Source organism: Diceros bicornis, chromosome 13, assembly GCF_020826845.1.
Source record: "Diceros bicornis minor isolate mBicDic1 chromosome 13, mDicBic1.mat.cur, whole genome shotgun sequence".
Lineage (NCBI taxonomy): Eukaryota > Metazoa > Chordata > Mammalia > Perissodactyla > Rhinocerotidae > Diceros > Diceros bicornis.
In genome coordinates, this window is record NC_080752.1 from 33,205,237 (window position 1) to 33,229,526 (window position 24,290).

General features: G+C 52.5%; 1 protein-coding gene across 1 annotated transcript in view; it reads left to right on the forward strand.

Moving 5' to 3' along the window:
* The first annotated feature begins 370 nt into the window (after positions 1-370).
* TMEM51 (transmembrane protein 51) overlaps positions 371-24,290 on the forward strand; it is a 49,234-nt gene continuing 25,314 nt past the window's right edge. Inside the window, 1 exon segment of the mRNA XM_058552954.1 lies at positions 371-423. The gene's annotated coding sequence lies outside the window, so the exon portion shown is untranslated.

The following is a 24,290-nucleotide window of genomic DNA, read 5'->3' on the forward strand; positions in this document are numbered from 1 at the left end:
CTCTGAGCAGGGGTTGGGCCACCGGCTTGCCACCTGGTCGGCAGGACAACCACCGGTGCTAAGTTGGGAAAGTCATTTGCAAAGCTGGGAATGGGCCCCCAGCAGCGGAGGCTTCCGGGCCCCCATCCCGTGCCGGGGCGCGGGCCCCCGGAATGGGCTCCACCCCGGCCGAGGCCCAGGCGTGCGACCCAGAGGGCGCCCAGGGGACCCAGGAGGGCGTGGGGAGCCGGGCCGAGGGCAGGAGAAGACTTGCTTTGTAAAAACTCGCTTCCTCCTTTCCTACCTCCGCCCATCAGTCACCTCGCAGGGCACCAGCCCTGGGCGGTGCAGGCGGGCCCCAACGCCCCGAACCCGCCCGAGGGTGGAGAGGGAGCCGGCGGCCTTCCCAGGAAGGAGGAAATAGCTGGGCGCATCGGCGGCCAGGTGAGTGCTCGGCCAGGTCAAGGCGCGGCGCGCGGGTCCGCGGTGCTGTGCCTCTGCACTGGCGCCTGGTCTGGGAGGGAGGGGGTCTCCCAGCTCTGGTTATTCCAAAAATACCCGGGAATCCGGGCCGAGACACCTCCCCCCAGCGCCCACCCCCACGCACCCAATTCCGCGGCCCTTGAAGGGAGGAGGTCCGGGCTCTGATCTCTCCCCCGACCCCGGCTTAGCCAACCCTGTGTGATGGGGGCAGGAGGAGGAGTGGGGCCCAGCGCCCCGCCCCGCACTCCCCCAGCCGGCGCGAGGGAGTGGGTGCCCGCCCTCCGCAGCTCGGGTCGCGCGCCCCGGGGCCTCGGGGTGGCGCGGAGGGCGGGGAGGGAGGGTCTACCGGTGGGCGGCGCCTCTCCCGGCTGGAGGCCGCTCCCGGCCGGCGCCGCCCTCTGCCTCGCACCGTCCCTCCCTCCCGCACGCCGGCGCTCCGAGGCCGCGCTTCCTGCGTCCGCATCCCGGTCCCCGAGCGGGCGGCGTGCCCTCTCCGCCACCGCCTCCCTCGACCGAGATTCCCTCGAGCCCCCAGCCCCGGGATCGCACCAACCCCGGAGGAGGCAGCCCGGGGAGGCCGGGGTCGCGGAGCCCCCTGCCCCCGGCTGCCCGACCGGGACCTAGCCGGCCCCGCTGCTGCCCGGGTGAGTCTGCGCCGCCGCGCCTTCCGCCCCGGCGCGCCCGGCGGAGTGACTTGTTGGAGGGGAGTCGAGGGCTGTCCGGTCTGTCTGTCTGTCCGTCTGAAGCTTCGCGCCTGGGGTCGGCCGCCGGGAGGACTCGGTACCCGCACCCTCTGGAGCCGCGCCCCGCCAGTGCGGGACACCGCCGTCTCTCGGGTGTCACGCTGGGGCCAGCTGGCCTCGGCTGCGGGAAGGCAGCCGGCCTCCGGGGCCCCCTGTCGGCGAGGACAGGTGCTTCGAACCCTCGGCCAAAGAGGCACCTTCACCCGTGCTTAGAGCAGAACTTCCCAGTAGGTCCCCGGAAACCACCCTGGCGCTGCCCGCATGAGCCCCCCGGCCCAGCCCCTCCTTTCTGGTGATCGAGGCTTTTTAGGGATTTAGATTCGTGTGTGTGTGTGTTTTACGCACTAGAAACAAGAGTGAAGAATTGGGCGTGATCAAAGTGGGGTGAAACTGAATTCCGTCGCTGTAAAATGGGAGCGCTAACCTCCGGGGCCGAGGTGGGGCACCCGTGCCCAGCGCAGAGCGAGAACTCAGAATCCGCATCGGATCTCTGGTCTGCGCCCTGGCGGGAGGCGTGGGGCCCGGGAGCGCCAAGTCTGGTTGAGAGGGTTGGCCACTTTCAGGAAGAAATCTTTCCTAACCAAGGGGCGAGGGACGTCCGTACGGTGTCCCCAGCCCCGCCCGGGCCCTCCCTGGCGCGTAGCGGCCGCGGGGCACCGGTGCCGCGCTCCGAGGAGCCTGTGCGGCCCCCCGCCGGGTCCTTCCGAGCAGCGCGGGTGGTGGTCCGGGGCCTGGGAACCGAGGCTCTGCGGGAGCCGGGTGGGCGGGGCCTGGCTGGACCGGGCCGGAGCAGGTCAAGGTGGGCGGCCGGAGGGGGATTGCTCCCGAGAGCTGGCTTCTGGCTTTCGTGTTGAGTGGGTCTCCTCAGGGATAGCTTCTCTTGTGAAAGGTCAGCTCTCGGACGTGTGAACGGCTTTCACACTTGGGAGATTTGTCACGTAAAGATCTCGACCTAAGTTGATAGGGCCAAACGGGATTGTGAGGGAGCCCCTTTCCCTCCAAATCGCTCCCTCCCCAGACTGGGAGAAAAGGCAGAAGAGAGAGGAGGGCAGGAGGCTGGTGGTCATCTATTCCTCCTCCGACGATGTCCTCAGCTACCAGTGGTTCCCTGATTAGGGTCTGCCCCAGGGATGCAGGGCCAAGGGGCCTAAGGGGGCTCGAAGCCTGGTGAGGGAGTCAGAGGTAGTAAATGACAAGTGTCACAGAGAGTTGGCCATGTAGTCAGGCCTGCCACTCGCTGGCTGTGTGACCCACTGTGGGCAGACACTTCGCCTCTCTGAACCTCAGTTTCTTCATCTGTACAATGGGAATGATAACCTCCTAGGGTGAGGTAGGGCCTCCATGTCTAGCACTTAGCAAGTATTCTGTAGTAAGTTATGTTAGAGGGCTTAGGGGAGAACAGAAGAAGGAAAATAGCTCAGGCTGAGGCCTGCCAGGAGGTCCTGCTAAGAGAAGAGTGTTGGAATATTAAACAGTGACTTAGAGTCCCTCGGGGGATGGGGGAGGTGCTCAGGGAGTGGTGGGTGGTGAGAAAAGGGAGTGGAGGGCTGGAATGAGCTGGACTGGAAAGGCGGGGGCTGGGCCATTGCAAGTGGAACTTTATGGTGTGGACAGATGTGGACTGAGGGCCAGGCACTGTTCTGGGAGCTCAGATAGGTCACGGAACTAGAAAGAGACACGAATTCCATTCAAGTTCTTTACGCAGGGCAGTCATTTGATCCTTTGATACCTTGGAAGTTGGGCTGGAGTTTGGAGAAGGCTGCGAGGAGAGAGAAGGTTGGCCTGCGGGTTGGGGGCAGTGGGAATGAAAAGGGGGGTGGGATTGGAGCCCCACACAAGGCAGAGAGTAACCTGTGGTCTCAACATGTGACCACTGGTCAAGGGTGAGGTTCGTGGATTCGATGTGAGGCCAGACTGCCGGCCTGTCTTCCACCAGGGAGAGGTGGCGGTGCCCAGGACCTCGGGGGGGGCCAGGCCCCTCCAGCTGTGGCTCTCCGGCCCTCCGGCTCCACAAGTCACGAGGCCCCGGAGTTCTCTATGTGAGGAACGGCTGGAGGCAGAGCCAGCAGCCCGTCTCCTGTTGATGTCTGCACCTGGCAGCCTGCTGCTTCTCGGGCTCCTGTTTCGCTGGGGCCTGGTTCTGGTCAATGTTTTCCCCTCCCTCGGCGGGGCTGGCAGTCCTCAGAATTCTCTGGAAGAGACTGGAGTGTGAGGAGCTTTGGCTCTGGGCTTCTCTTCCCCCAGCTCCCAGAATTAAGGTGGAATTCCAGCAACTGAGAAGAGTTTTCTCCCTAAGTGCCAAGAAAATTCCAGAAGCTCAGACACCTTCTGACTGGGAACGAGGTGAAGGGTCTCCTTCTGGCTGCCTCTTTTGCTTTCACTTTTGTTGTGTCTGCTCTGAAGCTTGGAGGAGCCCTTCTTGTAGTTGACGGCCATAAGAGTATCCTTCTCCGTAGTCTCCACCCATGGCCTTTCACCTGCCACAGGAGGACCCTAGAATGTCTTGGGTGGAGGGCACCACTCTCATTTGACAAATGCAACTCAGAGAGGGTAAGGGACTTGCCCAAGAGCACACAGCAAATCGGCAGCAGAACCAGGAGCGGAACGCAGCCCTGCTGACCCCTCTAGGGTCCTCTGCATTATCCCAGGAGGCCTGGCCACGTTCAGGTCAGACACTTGTTTTAGGCCCCAGTGTAGTCCAGGTGAGGTGGTTTCTCAACCTCTCAGTCTTGCCGGCTGCTTCGTAGGATCTTGCTCCTCCCCAGCTGGGATGGCTGGCGCAGCTTAGCCTGGCAATGTTTTTCCTCTCCCTTCTCCTGGATTGAGCCCTTGGTGCCCCGCCTGCCCCTCCTGGGGACTCTGGCTCCCCCCAAAAAACAGGTCACTTATTTGGTTTTCCCTGCTTCATGCCAGACTGCGCTGCTCTCCCAGACAGCCCAAGACACAGCCAGAGGTGTCTCTCTGAGGGTCCCTGCTGAGCTCTCCCTCTCACTGAGGCCTCAGGCTGGTTCTCGACTCCGCCCTCCCCTGAGCCCTAACCCACATCTCCAGACCCCTGGGTTGGCCCTCGCCTTTGAGCCAGTGCTCTTTACTTGAGCTGAGCAGCTGAAAGTCTCCTATTCTCCCTTGCCCTAGATTTATCAGACTTCACAGCCTTTAAACCTGAATGTTGGTCCCTTTAGCTCTTAGAATATTAGAGCCAGAAGGGACCTTCATCCTGAGAAAGTCTGATCTGCTTATTATACAAATGGGGAAACTGAGGCCCAGGGAAGGGAAGGGGCCTGCCTGAGATCAGAGCCAGGACTAGAACCCAAGTTTCCCACATTCTATCTGGAATGATTTTGAGGATGGTTCTTGGGGAAGAAAAAAAAAACCCAGAGCACTCGCCCCCTCCAGGAGCCCCTTTCTCCCTGCACTCCACCCTGCCAGGCATTTTGGAGGCATCCACAGTGACATGTCCAGAAGGAGTAAATGCTGAGGCCCCTGGAAGATGAGAGGTACAGCTCAAGGAGTATGTCTCTTGACATTTTTAGTTCCTGTCTGCTCAGACTGGCATTAACTCCAGGGAGTAAGCTGGTGATTAAACTGATTTGCTGCTCCCTTAACCATATTTTATAATGTCCCTGTGGAGGGACAGGCTTTTAAAGTTGTTTTCTTCCCCGGATTGCAAAAGAAATCCACGTTCTTTGTAGAAAACGTAGAAGGAAAACATCATGATATGCTGGCAACCGCCGTTAATATCATGATGTTTTTTTCAGGTTTTTTGTTTGTTTGCTTGCTTGCTCTGCTAATTCATATCCTGGCTTTTCCATTCATCATCATAACGTGTATTTTCCCTGTGTGACAGTTTTTTGACACTGGTTCTAAGCCACCGGTCTCATGTGCTTCTACCATCTGATGACTGGAAGGTACTCAGGAGGCCAGCTTTCTGTGTTGGCTCCTTCAGAACGCTCCCGGGGCCAGAATCCTGTAACGCTAGGCAAATTATTCACCACAGTGGGACTTAAGGGGCCATTTCTCTGCATCACCATGGGTGTTTGGGAAAAGGCTCTGTTTACAAAATCTAAAGCAAAAACCGATTCTCAATGAGCCTCTTAGAAGTGGAGGAGGTCAACCATCTGGATAGGATGGGTGTGACGCAAAGATTATACAGAGGGAGGGAGAAAGCTTTGTTTCTTCTGATTTTTTGCTGTGCTGGTTTTAACCCAGCCAAGTGCTCCCACCCCACCCTCGCCACCTCTTGCCCCAAATCTCCCCAGGATTAGGCACTGGGATGGCAAGTGCAGGTCCCTAGCAAAATCAGTATTTGGCTTGCTCATCTCCAAGCCCTGGGAGAGCAGGTGTTTCAGTGGCAAAGATGTGCAGAGAATTTACCTACTCAGGTGATGAGGTGGGTCCCCCCACATTGGGGACAGGATCTCCTGGCAGCTCTCATCCTCTAACAGGATCCCAGCTTTGTTAAAGCCCCAGAAATTGTCAATACTAGAAGCGACCTTGGAGGTTCCCTAGGTTAATGTTTATAGACTCTGGGCAGTGACTTATTAGTGGGTTTTTAAATCAGTTAAGTGGTTTTCCACTGGCATTTTTAGAGTGAAATAGAGGAAAGTAGACTTGCATGTCCTGTCGCGAGAAGTATTCTTTAGTAAAACTTTCCTCTTGGTTATCTGTATGTGTGTATGCACTGAGTCACCAGATAAATATATTCCCAGCAGCATGGTAACCTCGGGCAGCACTGCTCTGGTCCACTGCTTTTTACACTGTGATCTGGGAAACTTGGGATTCCTTGGACGGGTCCCAGGAGCAACTCAGAGGTTTGCAGGGATGGGGCTCAGTGGTGGGAGGCAGGGCCAGCTGGAAGGAAACTGCCTACAAATGTTCCAGATGTCAGGGGTGCGAAAGGTCCTTTTTAAAAAATTCTGCGACTTTAAAAGTAAAATAGCAAGTTGGAAACTGCTGCTGGTCTAGCCACCTCAATTCTTAGAAGACGAACCTGGAAAACAGAGAGGCTGGGGCCTGTGCGAGGCCGGTGGGCTCTGGAGTTTCAGAGGGACGAGAGTATCCCGGTGTAGACCTTTGACACTTCTCCAAATCAGGCACTGAAGTCAGTATCAGACAGAGCTATCTGCCCCAAATGCACGTTCCCGGTGCAGCCTCAGTCCCCTACAGGCTACACTGTTCTGTGCACCAGGAATTAGTGTTTATCGTCAAGCCTGTAACTGTCGTGCCAACGGCTCAGCTTGTATTGCCACGGTGCACACCATTCACTTGTTCAATGCCAGCATTTAAAACACGTCCCAGAGTTGTGAAGCCTGTTTTGGTATTTCTCCTGTTTTTTAATGCCCCCAGAGCTCCACTAATGGAAGCGTCCCAGAGGCGATGTCCTCAAGGTCACCCAGCAAATCCTGGCAGATCCAGGACGAGAACTCAGCGCTGTGATCTCAGATGATGTACAGTGTTCTGGATGTCTCCAGAAGGTTCTGCTATTTCTTCAAGACATAGACCCACGCGGCTCTAATTCTTGGTGAATTTTATGTCTTGGCCAGTCTTTCCTCTTAACATCTGGTCTGAGAGAGAGAGAATTTACTTACCCTTGTTCTGCATTTTCCCCACACCTGCTGGACGGGCTTGTGTTGGTGAGGGTGTGGGCATGGTTTGTTGATACTTGGTGAGGAAGGATGTGATTAAAAAAAAAAAACGCACACATACTTTCAAACCCCAAATAATCCATCTTCATTAACAGCAGTCCGGAGGGTAGCAATTACGTGTTGGAGTTGCCTTTGGGTAATTGTTGTTTTCCAACAGTGACAGATGCAAATTCTGCTATCTCGGGGGAAGTCATCTGTGGCTCACCTCAGGCTGTCACTTTAAACAGATGTACTGATGGTGTGTACTGCGTGGCAGTCACTGAGCCGGTGGTGAACTAGAGAGGGCCAGCTCCCACCCCCGAGGTGGGGCCCCAATGTCCTGGCGGAAATGGCTGTGTGGGCGCCCATTACAATACAGCATAGGAGTGATGAGGAGGCCCAGGTGCATGAAGGAGGAGGGTTAATTAACCCAACTTGGAGAGTCAAGGAAGGGTTTTCAGAAAGAGTGAAGTCTAAGCTGAAATCTGAAGGGGGGCAGAAGGTCAGCAACAGAAGAGGGTACACCTGGCAGAGGCAACAGCCTGTGCAAAGGCCCAGAGGTATAAAAGAGCTTAATTCACGTGTGCTGATACTAGAGGTGAAGGGCAGAGGTGGGAAAAATGGTTTATATAATTTCTTCTTAGAAGTCATTTTGGAAGCGAGACTCATTCATTCAACCAGTATTCATTGAGTTCTCTCGTCAGGACAGGTGTTCTGGGTTATGGGGGAACCGTGCATAATAGAGACATGGTACCTGCTGTCATGGAGCTTCCACCATGGGCAGCGGGAAGGAGTCAGTAAATTAGGAAACAAGCAAGCAAAATGACAAACCATTAAGGATATCACGCCTGAACTAAAATCTTTGCCGCTTCCTCACTGCTTGCAGGATGAAGTCTAGGTTAATCTCCTTAGCTTTCAAAGCTCTAAAGAATGGACTCCGTAGAGTTCAGACTCAGTTTACCTTTCCAGACCCATTCCTGCTGCCCCAACCCCTTCCCACACCCAATGCGCAGGTCAGAAGGAACCAGGAACCACTTCCCACCTCCACCTCCATCCACCCCCTGCCCATAGCCATGAACCTGGATGGCTTTTCTCTTTCTATGCCTTCTGCTTTTCTGCAGGTTTTAGGCTGAACGTAAGTTTTTCATTTCTCCTGGGCGAATACCTGGAGTGGGAGGGCTGGGTTTGTATGGTGAGTGTAGGTTTGTCCTTATATGAAGTGGCCAGCTTAGTGAGTTTCAGGCTGATGATCCAGGGAGGGGAGGGCAGAAGGGAATGGACTCTTGTTGAGCACCTACTGTGTGCTGTGCATGCAGCCAGGAGCCTTACACCCATGGCCTCATGCAGTCCTCACCACAGCCTAGGAAATAACAGGCCCTGCCCCTCTTTACAGAGGACCCACGGACAAGGCATTTCCACGCGATTCGACCTGATAAAGGCACAGCTACTGTCTTTGAAGTTGGGGGGGGTGTGGGGGGGCCTGGTTAGCTCTGCTGTGTGTCCTCTTCCCTCCCCACCCCAGCATCGTTCCCGCATTTTCACATCTTTGTGACCTCCAGCCTCACTCAGGGTCTTGAGTGCACACCCCCTGAACTTCCATAGAAAGTTTTGGTCAGTTCCTACCCGCAACACCAGCTGTGTAGGGACCTAATGGAATGTTCAGAACACTCTCCCCTCCAACGTGGAACTTTCACGACCCGCGTTGAACATCCAGGAGAAACGACTTGTCATCCCTCCTTGGGTGATGTCTTGCCATTTCCCAGCTAATGTGGGTTCAACTCTGCTAGGTGGTACGTTGGCCTTTTCCCCCTTGGTGACCTCCCCCTTCCCCATGTCACAGGAATGAAGGTAACGATGGGTTGTGTATCATTCTTAATTTAAATAACATTTTATGAACTCTTTTTGTTAATTATAAAGTTAACATGGTGAAAAAAAATCAAACAATGTAAAAGAATATCCAATAAAAAACTGTACCTCTTCCCCTCATCCCAGACCCCTGGTCTCTTTTCCCAGAGATAGCCATGGTTCACGATTCTTGTACGTGCTTCTGGAAATTTTCTGTGCGTATATAGATGCTTTTAAATGCTGCTTTTAGATGTTCTCCTGGTAATCAAAGCAATAGAGTATTACAGTTGTCAGGGTCATTTTGAAATTGTTGGGTAATTTTAAACTTGTAATATCTCATATCAGTGTCCTCAGATTGCCTTTAGTCCCACTAACCACCTGAAATTTTATGCCAGACCTTCCATCTCTGCATTTTTCTCTGAAGGGTGAGTAGCTTTCACCAGATTCTCAAAGCGGTCTGTGCACCAAAAAAAAAAAAAGGAAGAACCCTGGCTCGTCAAAGAGAGAAGCAATCTCTTACAGACCAAATGGTAGATAAACGTGTAATTAGCTGGCGGGTACAAGTTCCGCATTTATGGATCATTGCTGCTTCGCTTTGTGGTTGGGAGCTGATGAAGCGACTGATGGACCAGTTTTGTGTCAGGCCAAGGGGAACTCGGGCTGGCTGAGCCAACCGAGATGAAGTTCATGGAGGTTTTCAGCCCTGCGTGTTTCCACTGACTCATCGCATATGGGGAATTGTGTCGGCAGCTTCAGAATACGTGTATGATCTTGCCTGGGATGAAGTTGCCCAGTTACTGGGAACTTCTCACAGGGACGAGCAGACAAACTTGCTTCCTACAAGGGGATTTCAGGCTGAAAAATATTCAAAAAGAGTTTAGGGAAATTCCTGGGAGGCAGAGCCATATCTGGTTGGTGATGAAAGTCACAGACGTTTGGGGAAATATCCTTTATGGGGTCAATATCCTTGATGGAGTTGCTGAGGGGAAACAACCAGGCCTTCCTGTCACCCTTGTTTTGTGGTGGCCCTGGAGGAGGCAGATCCCGGGCTGGCAGGATGGAGAGAGGATCTGTCCTTACAAGGTATTTCCAGTATACGTTTGAATGTACATACCAAGTGGGCCAGGCAGTATTCTAAGCACTTTGCGTATATTAACTCATAACTCATTGATCCTCGTAACAGTTCTATGACGTGGGGAAACTGAGACAGGAGTATGCTAGCAACTGTGCAAACAACCCCACGTCTCAATGGCTTAAGATACTTAGGTCATAACTTAACATGTTGGGTGGGGAAGGAAGGGTCTTTGCTCCACATAGTCCTTCAGGGACCCAGGCTTCTTTCGTCTTCCGCACTTGGTTTCCAAGGGCTCGGTGAGCCAGTGACACCATCCACAGCTAGTAGGTGGTGGAGCTGGGATTTGAACCCCGGCAGTCTGGTTCCAGGGGCTGTATTCTAACCACTACACTATGGTGAGAAATGAGAGTGCTGCCTTTCAACTAGGTTTCCCTGGTATGCAGCCTCAGAACAGGGAAGTGGGGAGATAACTTGGGAATCTGGAGAACATTTGCTCCTTGTTGCCGGGGAATCAAGCTCTTCTTTCTAAGGGGTGAGACGGGTAAATCTGATAGACGTTTTCCGTTGTCTTCAGCACGTACAAATGAAAGCCTTTTCCCCCCAAAGCTTGCACCTGAAATAAATGCACATCAGCTATGTGGCGCTTGAGTCTTTCTGCCACAAATATCACCCCTCCAAATTGTCCTGATTGCCCCCTCTTGCTGCTTGTCATAGGGAGGAGGTTTTGCTTATTTTCACACCCTGATTAAAACATTTTTCCCCAGTTGAAATGTCTTCTCTTGTGGAAACAACCCAAGTGTCCAACATAAAGGCCTGGAAAATGGACTGTGGTACATCCATACAGGGGAATATTACATGATCATTAAAAAGGGGGTGATGGAGAAGACTTTGAAAGATGTAGAAAGATGGTTCTAATCTATTAATGTGAAAAGGAAGATTACAAAGCTGGCCCATTTTTTAATTTTAAAAAATATCCAAAGAATTTAAAAATTTGAATATTTACCATTTCTAAATTTCTAAATTTCCTATGGAGAAACATGTACTGTATTACTTTGCATTAAAGTGACAGATTTAAGACCAAGTGCTGGCCCTAATGACCTCAGTGACTTGGGCAATTGCTTAATTTCTCCAAATGGGGAGAATAGTTTTAGGATTTTGTGAAGATTAAATGAGCTAAGTGTATAAAATACTTAGCACATCGTAGATGCTCAATAAATTTTTAGGTGCTGTTATATCGTAATTATTTTTTAAAAATCTTTCCATTCTGATAAGCCCACTCCAAATCCAAACTAACCATTTCTGGTAGCCCGTGGGCCTTTATCTCAGAAGGGGTTGTGGACCTGTCATAAGCCGGTCTCTACCCCCCTATTCCTCACCTCCCTGCGCTTCAGGGCAGAGCAAAGCTGAGTGACCAGGATACTGCTTTTACGCGCTCTGGCCGATGTCTGGTTTCTGTCTCCCGCACGAAGAAAGAACTCAGTGTTCTGGGCATAATGGTACACTGGTTACAAGTGTGGGTTCCAGAGTCAGACTACCTGGGTTCCACATCTACTGAACGGGGAGAATAAAATGCCACCCTCGTAGGGCTGGGGTGAGGATGAAATGACACTATGCTTATGAAGACTTAGCATGATGTCTCCATAGATGCTAATTCTCACAGATGTGATGTCCAGCCTCAGAAATTCACATAACATAAAATTAACCATTTAAAAGCGAACAGTTCAGGGGCATTTTTAGTACATTCACAATGTAGTACATATACCACCTCTGTCTAGTTCGAAGACTTTTCCATCACCCCAGGAAGAAATCCCATACCCAGTAAGCAGTTACTCCCCACTCCCCTTCCCTCCCACCCCCTGGCAACTACTAATCTGCTTTCTGGATATTTCGTATAAATGAAGTCATGCAATATATGACCTTTTGTGTGTGGCTTCTGGCTAATTAAGTTAAAAAAAAATTTTAACCATTTTAAGTGTGATATTCAGCGGCATTAAGCACATTCATAATGTTGTGTAACCGTCACCACTATCTTTATCCAGAACTTTTTCGTCATCCCAAACAGAAACAGGAAGGCTTTTTAAATGCCTACGTGAGTGGTTCTTAAAACTTGCGCACGTGTGAGAAGCTCCCGGAGGGCTTGTTAAAACAGATTGCTGGGCTCTCCTCCAGAATTCCTGATTCAGTAGGTCTGGGGTGGGACCTGAGAATCTGCCTTTCTGACAAGCTCCTGGTGATTCCAGTGCTGGTGGTCAGAGGACCACACTTGGAGAACCACTGCCTTAGGCTGGAAGGTCTGTGGAGAGAGTGGTCGATGATCTCATTCACGGTGAGTCAGGGGAGCGGAGCCACTGTGACCTGTGGGTTAAGGGATTTGCCGTAAGAATTAGATCTGACACAATTATGGGGGTGGGGGCAGAGGCGAAGGTGGAAAGGGGGTCTGAGGGATCAGAGACCACCTCCATCTGAGGAGCCAGGAGGTCCAGCCACCAGAGCGGGACCACAGGGAGGCCAGAGGAGAAGTCTGTGGGCAGCTGCTGCCTGGTGGGTGCCCAACCAAGTGTCCGGTGGTGGTCCTGGGGACGCCTTGGTGAGCAGGCCCGGCAGTCAGGAGGAAGAGAGGACAGAGGTTGGAGGACAGCAGGACAGGCTCGAACCTGCTGGACCCCGGCGCTCCTGTCCGTCACCGCGTCTGCCTGTGATGACCTCAGGAGTATAGTGGCTACTGCTCCACTCCCACCTCCAGATTTCCCACCAATTCCTCTTGTAGCCAATTCTAACCTAGACCCAGACAGGGAGGGGGATTCTGGGAGAAGCAGTGGCTTAACCAAGTTGACACAGCATAAACGACCACAGCGGATCAATCGGTCCTTGCCAGGGAGCTACCTCCCTGAGCCCGCAGGGGGTTTTGGGGGCTCAGCTGCGGGTCCCCTAGCTCTCCCGGCAGGACCCTCTGGCTGGCACACATGTGGCCCACCCCGGCAATCCTCGGCTCAGATCGTCAATCAGCTGGATCAGAACGCTTTAGGGAACTTACTAAAAACAGATTCCCAGACCCCAGCCCAGGCCTGCTGAGTCTGACTCCAGCAGTGGGACCCAGGAATCTGGATTTTTAACATGCTTTCTACTTGATTCAGATGTCCAGCCAAATTTGGAACTCCTGACGTATGGAACAGAAAGTGGGCTGTGGGGCCAGGCAGACGTGGGTTAGAATGCTGCTTCCGTACTTACTAGCTTTGTGATCTTGGGTAAGTGACTTACCCTTTCTGGTCTGACACTGTTTATTCACCTGTAAAATGGGCATAATGCCTCCCTTCCTCGTGGATGATTGTGGGGACTGAAGGACACTGTGTACCGAACTTCTGGCCTGTAAAATATTGTGCTACTTAATACAGTTAATAATTTGCATAGACATGTCTGGGGGTGTGTCAGGGCCCAGAGTCTTCTCTTTCTTCTTAGGAATCTGGGCCTCACCCTGACCATATTCTTACACAGATTGTTTTCCTGACATCATAAAAATTCGGCTTTCTTCCCTGTGTCTCAGTTCACACTCCAGGCGTTGTTTCATATAAATATCAGTTGCTTATTTCTTCTTTAGGCAAATTTCACAAATTCCATCTTTAAAAAAAAAAATTATTCCATCAAGACCATTCCAACTTCCGGCCCTGTTTGTCTCAAAACTCTCTTAAATCTGGAATCTTGGAAGTTTTCTGTAACTTCGAACATTTCCATAACTGTCTCTCCTTTTGCGTCGTCTGTCATGTTGACACGCGGTGAAGTGGTTGTGGTCTGTGTGGCAGAACAAACTGCTCTTCCAAGAAAGCAAGCTGGAGGGTTTCCTAATGCCTGCTCCACGGGATCAAGCGGTGCGTCCCGGGCCAGGCTGTCTGATGAAAGGAGTGTTGACTTTGAAGTGTGCCTTTAAAGAAGCTGTTGTTCCCAAAGCAAGCAAAAGTAGCAATGAGGAAAACAGAGGGTTTTGCATTTCAGCCTCAAGGAGGGAGGGCAAGGGAAGGATGATTTTCATGGTCAGAAATCAGGGAGGGGGGCCTTTCGAGAACAGCTGTGGGCATGAGGCAAAGGCTCGGAGACCAGCGTGCACGGGGCATCTCTAAGTGAGATGTGCACCTTAGCCACGCTTCTGTGGCCTTCACTGATATGATCTCACCACTTTAGTACCAGTCTCAACTCTGAGAGTTTTCATCCTGTGATCATTCATTATTTGTTGAGATTTCCCTATCTTGGTAAGGGGCCTGAGTGAGTCAGCTCAGGCTGCCATAACAAATACTGTAGGCCGGGGGGCTTCAACAACAGAAGCTTATTTTCTCACAGTTCTGGAGGGTGGACGTCTAAGATCAAGGTCCAGCAAGGCCAGGGTCTAATGAGGGCTCACTTCCTGGCTTGCAGATGGCTGCCTTCTTGGTGTGTCTTCACGTGGCCCTTCTGCAGTGCATGTGTGTGGAGACAGAGAGAGAGTGAGCTCTCTAGTGTGTCTTTTTTTTTTTTTTTAAAGGGTTCTGATCAGTTTTTTTTTTTTCCCCCAAAGCCCCAGTAGATAGTTGTACGTCATAGTTGCACATCCTTCTAGTTGCTGTATGTAGGACGTGGCCTCAGCATGGCTGGAGAAGCGGTGTGTCGGTGCGTGCCCGGGATCTGAACCCAGGCCACCAGTAGCGGAGCGCGTGCACTTAACCACCAAGCCAAGGGGCCTGCCCCTCTAGTGTGTCTTCTGATAAGGGCTCGAATCCCATCAGACCAGGGCCCCACCCTCATGACCTCATCTAATCCTAATTACCTCCCAAAAGCCCCATCTCCAAATACCTTCACATTGGGGGTTAGGGCTTCAACATGTGAATTTCAGTTCAGTCCACAACCTTCCTCTCTACCTTCCTTCTCTACCTTCCTCTCAGTTGCTCAGGCCAAAATCATCTGTCCCCCGTCGTCTCTCCCTCTCCAGTGAAATCCATCACAAGTTCATCTCCATCTGTCAACTTTGACCTGGCCTAGGGCAGTGACCTCCCAGCTGGCTCCCTGCTGCTCCTCTCCCTTGCCCATCTTCCAAGGTTGTTTCTGCCTCAGGCCCTTGGCACTCCCTGTCACCTCTGCCTGGGACTCCCCCCACCTTCTCATCCTGCCATGCTGCTGCCTTGGCCTCAGCTGAAATGTCACCCTCTCCCAGAGGCCTTCCTTGATCATCTTGTGTAAAGAACCACCGCCACCTTTACTCTTACATTATTCTGTTTTCTTTTCTGAACAGTTCTTGTTAACCCATCCGTTCACTTGTTTGTCTCTCTCAGTAGAAGAGAAGCCTCATGAGAACAGGCCTTTGTCTTGCTCCCTCCTGTGTGAATCGTGCCTGGCTCCCAAGAGTTGCGCAGTGAATGTTTGTTGAATGAATGAATGAAGTCAGCAGAGATTTGCTCAGACGTTGGGATGTGTACAGTTCCACACCAGAGCTAGAGGAGTCCCAGAGAAATGTAAAAATGCCCACAGGCCGCGATAAGAACACAGGTATTAAGCCTTGCCTGCTTAATTTTAGATTTAGTTAAAGATAGAAAGTCAAAATGAAAATTACACCCTCCAGACATGTCTGAGTGGCCAGTGGCCGTTGGTTCATATACCAGTGACCTGCACTGACAGGGCTCGGAGAAGAGGAGGGCGGCTTCTCGCTGGCCGTGGGGGAGGCTGCACGTTGCGGGAGTGAGGCCTGGATGTGCAGGGAGGTGAGCTGGGTAGCTGGGGGAGGAGAGAGACAGGCAGGGAGACGGGACGGTGTGCAGAGGATGGAGGCAGATCCGCGTGACCGGAGCCGTGACATCAGGACCGTGTCCCTCCCTTGGACGTGTCCCTGATGTTGCACTGACCTCTCTCCTGGGAGAGAGCACGTTTTTGTCCACTCTGGTATCGGTGGTGCCTGGGACAGGGCCCTGCACAAAGTGAGTGCTCAAGGAACCCTGACGTAAGGTTGAATGGGGTGGTCTAGACCCTCCCAGCAGAGCTACACTTGTCCTCTAGGCTATGGGGGACTCCTTTGAGGTTTTGATAGACACAGTGGCTGGAGAGTTGGCATGGCTGGGCTTAGGGGCTGAGAACACCTCAGAAAAGCAGGTTATAGTAATTATCGCAATCAACCAGGCCTGAGAAATGGGAGGGGGATGGATGGGGTGGAAAGAATCACGGAAAAGAAAGAAACAAGTTTGGGGACCGATTGAATATAGAAGTGGACAGGAGTTGTAAATGCACATGTCTAAAAGGAGGCAGCAGAGGATGTTAAGGAGAGAGTCTGGCCAGACGTGAGGCAGCAGGGAGTGGTGGGGGTTGTGGCAAAGTGGAAGGCAGGCCCTTCCATAGGACGCAGCTATAACTCAGCACCAGCTGCTTGTTACATGTGAGAATTTGGGCCAGGGTTACCAGATTTTCAAGTTTTATATATGAGATCACCCATGTTCTAATATTGGCAACTACTCTATATTATATAAAATAAATAACACTTCACAGGCCAGATACAGCCCTCGGGCTGCCAGTTTGAGACCTGGGAGTGGGTCTCTGTTGGAGAGTGGAGTAAGGAGGGGAGAGATTGTCCAAGGTCACTGAGACTTCAAGCCCAGGTCACCCGGAGAATGGTGAGCTCTTGCACTGTAATTAGGAAGTCTGGAGGAGAGAGGGCGAGCAGTGGGCGGGCTGGAGGCGGGGAGTGGAAGATGTTGGAGTGAAGTGGACGGTCAGATGACCAAGGAGGACTCAGACTGACAGAAACGGCTGGTTCTGGGGAAGCAGCTGAATTGCAGAGGCGGCTGTTTGGAGACTGGAGGCAGGGCCTGTCAGTGTGGTTGACTGGTGACGGATATGGAGGTGGTCTCTCTGACCCTCTCTGGGCTTCTGTAAGAGGGTTATTCTGTTCTGGATTTTTTTGGGTTTTTTTTGCTTCAGACTGCCTGATTTGCACCCTGGTAGGAGGCAAACGTAAGAACATGTGTTAGAGCCTTAGAGGCAAGGGTTTGAATCCTGGCTCAGCCCCTTGCTGTCGGGGACCTTGGGCGGAGTCCCCCTGGGTCCCGCTCTCCTGGGTCTCTGTCTCAAGTGGGTGGGAATGCCAGCCCCTCCCCAGTGCTTGTGCCCCACACGTGATTTTGTTAAAACTGTTGTCTTGACCTGACCCTCACTCCGCAGGGCCTGGCCTTCTCTCCTGAAACAAGGGCTCAAAAGGACAAACCCGGGGTCCTCCTGGTTCCTCTCATCCCGCCTGGGCCTTGTGAATCCCACCTCACCACAGTGCAGCCTGCTCTCCCCCGGCCACCTGGAGACACAGCACACCCCTACATCCCAGAGGAACCTCGCTTCACTGCTCAGGGACTCAGCCCCCAGGGGGATCCTGAAGAACAGTTATCAGCCGCCTCCCTGGTCGGGGGAGCCACAGAGCATCCTGAGGCCCCGGATGCCTGTTTGGGTGTGGATTTGTGGGACAAGGGCCCTGTCCTCATGGGGCTTACAGTCTCTGGTAGGAGGGAGGGTGACACAGGCTCTTCAGGAAATAACACTAGACCACAGTGTTTGTGATAACATCTGTTGAGTGCTTCCTGTTGGCCAGGCACTGGGTAGCTTGTTGATCTGGCTGGTTTTACGTAAGCCCCACAACGGCGCACTAAGGTAGGTTCTATCACGATGCCCACTTTACAGATGAGGAAACTGAGACTTGTGCAGTGAAGTCGCTTGCTTCCCCCGTCACTCAGCTTGCAGAGCTGGGCTGCCCTGGCTGTCGGGAGACCCTGCTGTATAGCTGTTCAGAGCCAAGCAAACAGGTACACTAGGAGCATCTTGGAGGAGGTAGATTAAGGCTGAGATCTAAGGCGGGGAGAACACAGCTGGAGGGGAAGAGGCTGTTCCACCAGACACACGAGCCATGTCCTCTGTTTCCGGGCCCCATGGGTCAGGCAATATTTCTCAGTTGTCAAGAGTCACCAACTGCATCTCCAAACCTACATCGGAAGCAAGATGAAGTCCTAGGGCTGCACCAGTAATAACCTTTGTGTGAAGGATGCTTGCCAGGTGTTGAATGCTCTACCCACCAGAGCGCATGACTTTCTTCTGGCAACTCCATTGGAGGAACACTGCTTTTTGTTGCATCTTTTTTACAGCTCATCTGAAATAACTTGCTCAAGTTCATCCAACCAGGATGTGGTGCAGCTGGGAACTGAACCTAGGACCTTCTAACTCCGGACCCAGAACTTCTAACCCTGGCCCTCCCCTGCAAAGGAGTTAGGACTCTGCTGAGTTGACCCACAGGCCACGTGAGGCACGTGTGACCACAATCCCTGGGGCAGAGCTGGGAGGCAGTCTTGGTAGAGGAATAAATCAGTCCCTGGTCCTCCCGGGTTCTTCCTGCTTCCACACCGTGGCTCTTCCAAGCCTCACCTGCCCTACTGGATCCTTCCACCCGCCTGGCTCTGCGTCCTCATGCCCAGCTGACTCCCCAGGCTCCACCTTGCTCCACACTGGGGATGAGGGTTCTGCGGCTTTCCTGAGTATCAGACTCCCGCGGAGAGCGTGCTGGCAGCAGGTCCTGGGCCCCACCCCAGATTCCGATTCTGTGAGTCCATCATGGGACTGCAGAATCTGCAGATCTAGCAAACGCTGCCCTCCCTCTGCAAGGTGGGGGTGCAGGGGTCCTCGGGTAACAGCAGGTCTCAAATTACTGCTCCCTCTGCTTCCTGATCCCCATCTGCTGCTCAGCCGACCACTGCCACCTCCTTTTATGCACCCCAGATTGTTTAATCCTAACTCCAGGATCATGAAGTAGTACTGCCAGTGTCCCCATTTTACAGATGAGGAAAACGAGGCTCAGAAGGGTGAAGCGACTTGCCTAAGGCCACCCAGGCAGACCTGGATTTTAATCCTCACCGACTCGAACCACCTTGCTTTACTGCCTTGTCAAATTGGCATGCGGGGTCCCGGTCGAGTTTAGAGGAAGGGCTGTGAATGATGCGTTTTCATCAGCACATTCCCTCTGTAGACCACAGGGAAGGAGGCAGGAAACTCAGTCAGAGCCTTGGTAACCAGAATATTCCTTCACTATCTCCATGGGCTCTTAAGCCGTGGTCTGAACAGCTGACATCATTTGTCAGAACAAACCACCCAGAATCGGTTCAGCTTTCGCAGCTCAATGTGGATCAAAACGTGGAGAGACTCAGGGATCATCAGTTAGGAAGACTGACCCCTCTGTGATCCAGAGCAGGTCCTGTAACCTCCAGGGTCTCTCACCTGGCGAGGGGGCTTCAAGGAGAGCAGACCAGGGCATCCCGCCCCCGCCGGGCTGCTGCAGCACTGAGACAGAGGCTTCAGATCACTGCTGCTACCTGGCCCAGCAATCTTCCTGGGTGTTTATGACGACAGGCACACATCTGTGCAGACAAAGACCATACACATGTTCACAGCAGCTTATGCACGGCAGCCCAAACGGGAAACAGCCCAGGTGTCCATCTGCAGGTGAAGAGAGAAACAGCTGTGGTGTGTCCACACAAGGGCTTGCTGCTCAGCAAGATAAAGGAAGGAAGAAACTGCTGATCCAGACGACACCACGGATGAACAAGAGAAGGCGGACGTAAGAGCACGTACTGCGTGAGTCCCTTTACATAAACCTCCAGTACAGTCAAAATTAACCTACAGTGACAGAAAGCAGACCCGTGGTTGCCTGGGGTGGGGAGTGTGAGCTCACTGGATGAAGACGCACACAGGGAACTTTCTGGGTGATGGACATGTCTTATATCCTGCTCTGGGCGGTGGTTACAGGGATGTATACGGTTGTCGAAACTCATCACATTTTATGCTAAGATCTGTGCATTTTACTATATAAAATTATACTTTAAGTAAACAAGTCAATGAGCAGATGCCTCCGCCCCAGCCCTGGCAACTCAGAATCAGCAGGTCTTGGGAGGGACACAGGGGCACCTGCATGTTCAACAAGTGCCACAGACAGCGTTGACCCCCAACCTGGAGGGGCACCCCCAGACTCTAACTGCTAAAGTCTCTTCTGGCCAGGACGGTCGAGTCTTTGAAGATGTTGGATAATTACTGTTAGTCTGTTTTGAAGCATAAACCTGACTGTGGTGGGAGCCTGGCCCCGGGACTGGCTCCTGATCATCAGCAAGACCAGCTCCAAGCCATGGACAGAGCATCCTCAGTCACCAGGCTGGTCCTGGCTGTGTGCCGGGCATCACAGGGTCTGCCGTGCTGGGAGCAGAGGGCAGGACAGCCGCGCAGGGCTGCAGACATCTGTTGGGCATCAGGCAGAAGCAGACGGGCCCTCTCTGCGTTCTGTCTCCCTGGCCGCCCTCCAGATAATGATCGTGGCTGTGTGTTGAGGAGCTATTGTGTTATAATAGACACTATGATGGTTGTTCTGTGTCCGTGGGAAATTATGTAAGAGGGTGCATTGTACAGTTCTTAGGAGCCTGGGCTCAGAGTCAGCCTAGGCTCAAGTCTCCGCATCTTCACAATTAGCTGTGTGTCTTGTACAAGTGACTTAACCTCTCTGAGCTCCTCATCTGTAAAATCAAGAAGATGGCAATACTTTCTTCACAGTGCCTTGAGCATGGGAAGTATTTAGTCAATGTTGGCCATTATTATTATTATTGTCTAGTTTAATCCTTATAATAACCCTATGGCTTAGGTACTATTCCTATCCCCATTTTATGGATCGAAAACTAAGGCTCAGAGAGGTCAAGTCTCTGGCCCGAAGTCACACAGCTAGAAAATGGAAGAGCTGGAATTGAAAGTCAGGTCTGCCTAACTCCTGAGCTTCTCGCGGCACCACACTGCCATCGGCTTGGTGGGATGGGGATCCGTACAGAAGACCCCGTGGCCTGGAGTGAAAATCCATCACTGGTTGAACGAGAGACACGCCCTTCTTCAGGAAGGCTGTGTGAACTGGTTCCAAAAGCGGCTTCAAATCCTGCTCTACCAGCTGCGGGACTTGGGACAAGATGCTCAACTGCTTCAGTCTCCTCATCTGTAAATGGGGTTGAGAGGCTGTTGTGTGGATGACACGAGTTGGCAGGTGTGCGGTGCACGGTGGCCCCAGCACAGGTGAGCCCGTCGTATGCGTCCCCTTTGAGGTTGCACCTCTCTGGGTTCATGACTGAGCTGGGCGGGTCCAGGCTGCGGTCAGATGGGAGGTCGTCCTTCTCGCCTCGAGGAAGGGACAGGACAGTCCCAGGGCGGCCACGTCCAGGGACCCTGCAGGTCTGTGATTAAACCCTCTCCCGGATTCTCTCATTCTGGAAACTCAAAGCCTTGTTCCTGGCCGAGGCCCGTGTCTCCTGGCCGTCACGTTTACTCTGTCGGAAGAGACTCGGGGCTGACGGTCACTGTCGTGTCTGAACACCGGCCTCCCACCGCCCCGGGCGCTCCGCAGGGAGGGTCGGGTGGCAGCAGGTGCTCAGAGGACCAAGCTCGAGGCGGACAGAGAATCCTTTTGTTTGTTGAGTTTGTGTGTCTGTTTTATTTTTTTTTTGCCTGCATCTTGGGAACCACAGTGTGCGTTTCTCAAGCCGCTCTCTTTCTTTTGGGTTGAAAACAAAAATAAAAGGCGAACTGTCAAACCGTGACGCCCAGCCACCCGCATGAGGCTCCGTGAGAGCTGGTGTGTAAATGAAAAACGTGTGACCACACTTGGCTGAAAGCAGAGCGGCCACACAGCGCAGCGTGTCACTTCTGGATTCCAATCCCTGCTCTTGTCTGTCTGCCTCTCTGAGCCTCAGTTTCCTCATCTGTAAAATGGGCACAGTCGTGGCACCTACCTCATGGGGCTGTTGTGAGACCGAGCAGTGAAGGTCTCAGCACAGGCCGGGCACGTGTACAGACTCAACAAGCATTAGCTGACGTGATCATCGGTAGGCCAGGCCCACTCTGAGTTGAACCGTTCAAGTTCTGGATCTCTCACCAACTGGCTGTGTGACCTTGGGCAAATTACTTCACCTCTCTGAACTTAATATTCTTCATTTGCAAAATTGAGACCCCATGTTCCCTATATAAAGGATTGTCCAGAGGCTTAAATTGAGGGCGATAAGTACTGAAGGCAGTCTGGCACACAGCTTAGCACATACAAATACTCAAGAAATGGTAGCGGTTATCCTGGCGATGCGACGTTGGGGACACTTGGCCCTGACTCTCGGGGAGGGTGAACAAGGTCATGAGTACCCCCTGAAGTGTCCTGGAGTTGCAATGGTGGGGGTACCTGCGACAGCCCCGAGCAACGAGGGACATGCCGACAGGAAGGGCCGTAGAAGGAAAGCACTGGATCTCCAAAGACGAACGGTTACTTACCTGGCGGCTGTGAGCGGGGCAGGTGTGCCAGTCGGACAGAGGACACAGACATGCCCACTGTTCCTTAGCCTGAGCGGCCCCCGCGTCTCCCCGGTTGGGCTTGTTCCTGGACTCACGTCTGGAGGTAAAATGAAACGTTACAGCACCAGTCTTCGGGAACATATGGCTAGACAGACCTTGCTTACACAGATTCGGAATACAAAGATGTAATTTACCCAACAAGCACACGAAGGGATAACGATTCCCCAACTGTGGAATTCTTTATTTTGTAGAAGTATTCCCTGGGAAATTCTTTTCAGCGTCAGGCACCCCTCGTGCGTATAAAATGCTGTTTGATTTACAAATAAGAGGGCAGGACTGGGCAGTGGTAAGGGGTGTATTCATGGGGGTCGGATCCCTCCCGCACCCGGCCCCAGTGGAACCCCTCCTCTGCCTGTGACCAGCTCTGAGACCTTGAGTCATGGGCGTCTACTTCCTCATCTGTAAGATGGGGATTAACACAGATAGTACCTGTCTTACCTCATAGGTTTCATGAAGAATAAACATAATCCCCGTAAAGAAAATTGACCGCCACAGAGTGAGGACACGAAACTTGTGGCTGTTATTAATTCCACAAATATTTGCAGAATGCCTTCCATATGCCTGGTGCTGTCTACCCGAGATTCTGCCTTTCTAGGCAGCTCCACGGCTGCCGGGGCTGCTGGTCCACGGACCGCACCGTGAGTGGCCACGACTGGAAGACAGCAGAGGGGAGCCAGCCTCCAGATGGCAGAGCACCTGGAGGACAGGTGGGGAGTGTGGATTTTATTCTCAGGGTAGTAGGAGGCCAGGCAGGGGAGTGACATGACTGAGGACACTTGTAGAGGTCCAGTCGGGCTGCAATGTGGGGAGGACTTGCTGGGCAGGGGAGGCAGCGGGGAGCCTGGACAGGAGGCCGAGGCAGTTGTCCGGGTAATGGGGACAGCAACGGAAGAGGCAGGAAGTAGGTTTGTTTGAGATCTTAGGGCAAGAAGACTTGACAGCACTTGCTGAGGTGTTGAATACTCTTAATAATCTTAATATAAATTATTATACAGGCTTCTTTTAAAAATTTTTAAACCAATAGTATTGAACAGTGATTCTCAGACAGGGGCGTCTTGCCCCCCTCTTGCCCCCACAGGGACATCTGGCAATGTCTGGAGACATTTTAGGTTGTCCCAACTGGAATCAAGATGCTACTGGCATCTAGTGGGTAGAGACCAGAGATGCTGCAACACACAGGACACCCCCACAACAAAGAATTATTGGGCCCAGCACGTCGATGGTGCTGAGGTGGAGGAACCCTGGTGTAGAGGTATAGAAAGTCAGAGGTGCACAGCCCCCTCCCCTTACCCAGCCCCACACCCCAAAGATAAATACCGTTACCAGTTTGCTGCATAACCGTCCAGGCGGAATTCTTTGCAGATACACAGATTTCCTGTAAACCATCTCACTCCGGAAGGAATGCTAGGGAAATGCTCAGAACTTGGGAGCACTGAGCCCGGCATGGGGGAGGGCATCTGTTCTGCCGAATATGACCTGCTCTCCGCCACGCTGAAGGTCACCGCTCAGCCAGAGGGGCCGGGAGGTGGGCCAGTGGCCCAAAACCTCATTTCTCTATAAATTGTGATATTCTTGCTTTTCTCCAAAGAGCTCCCTAAAAACTGCATAGTGGTGTGACGCAGGCAGCCTCTCTCACTGGGACTAACTCATGAAATCCGAGAATTCCAGGGCCAGAAGGAACTGAGATAATGTAGTCCCACCTCTTATTTCACACATGGGCAAACTGAGGCCCAAGACTTTTTGTAATGGGAAAATCCTTTTCTAACAACTAGTTCCTTCTTAATTTATTGAGATTTTAATTTCAGATTTTTAATGAAATGCGTGGTGACAGCTTATGTTTCTGGGTTTTTTTTCTTGGTCACATTCATACGTGAGGCTGACAAAGGGGACGTAGTTGAGCCTGGTAGTTCATAAGTGCCGTGTGTAGACCCCAGCCAGTCGGTAACAAACACGTCATCAGTTCACAGCAAATTAGAAAACTAAGGACAATGTATTAAATCTCCCTGAAATCAAAATTCCTTTCATTTTCCGGGTGTATCCACCCCTCCAAGATTCTCTCCCACCCCTTTCACTGTGACCCTGGCCTCTCTGCTGCGAGAGGATGGCCGTAGCGGAGGGAGGATGCTTTTTGTTTCAGTTTTG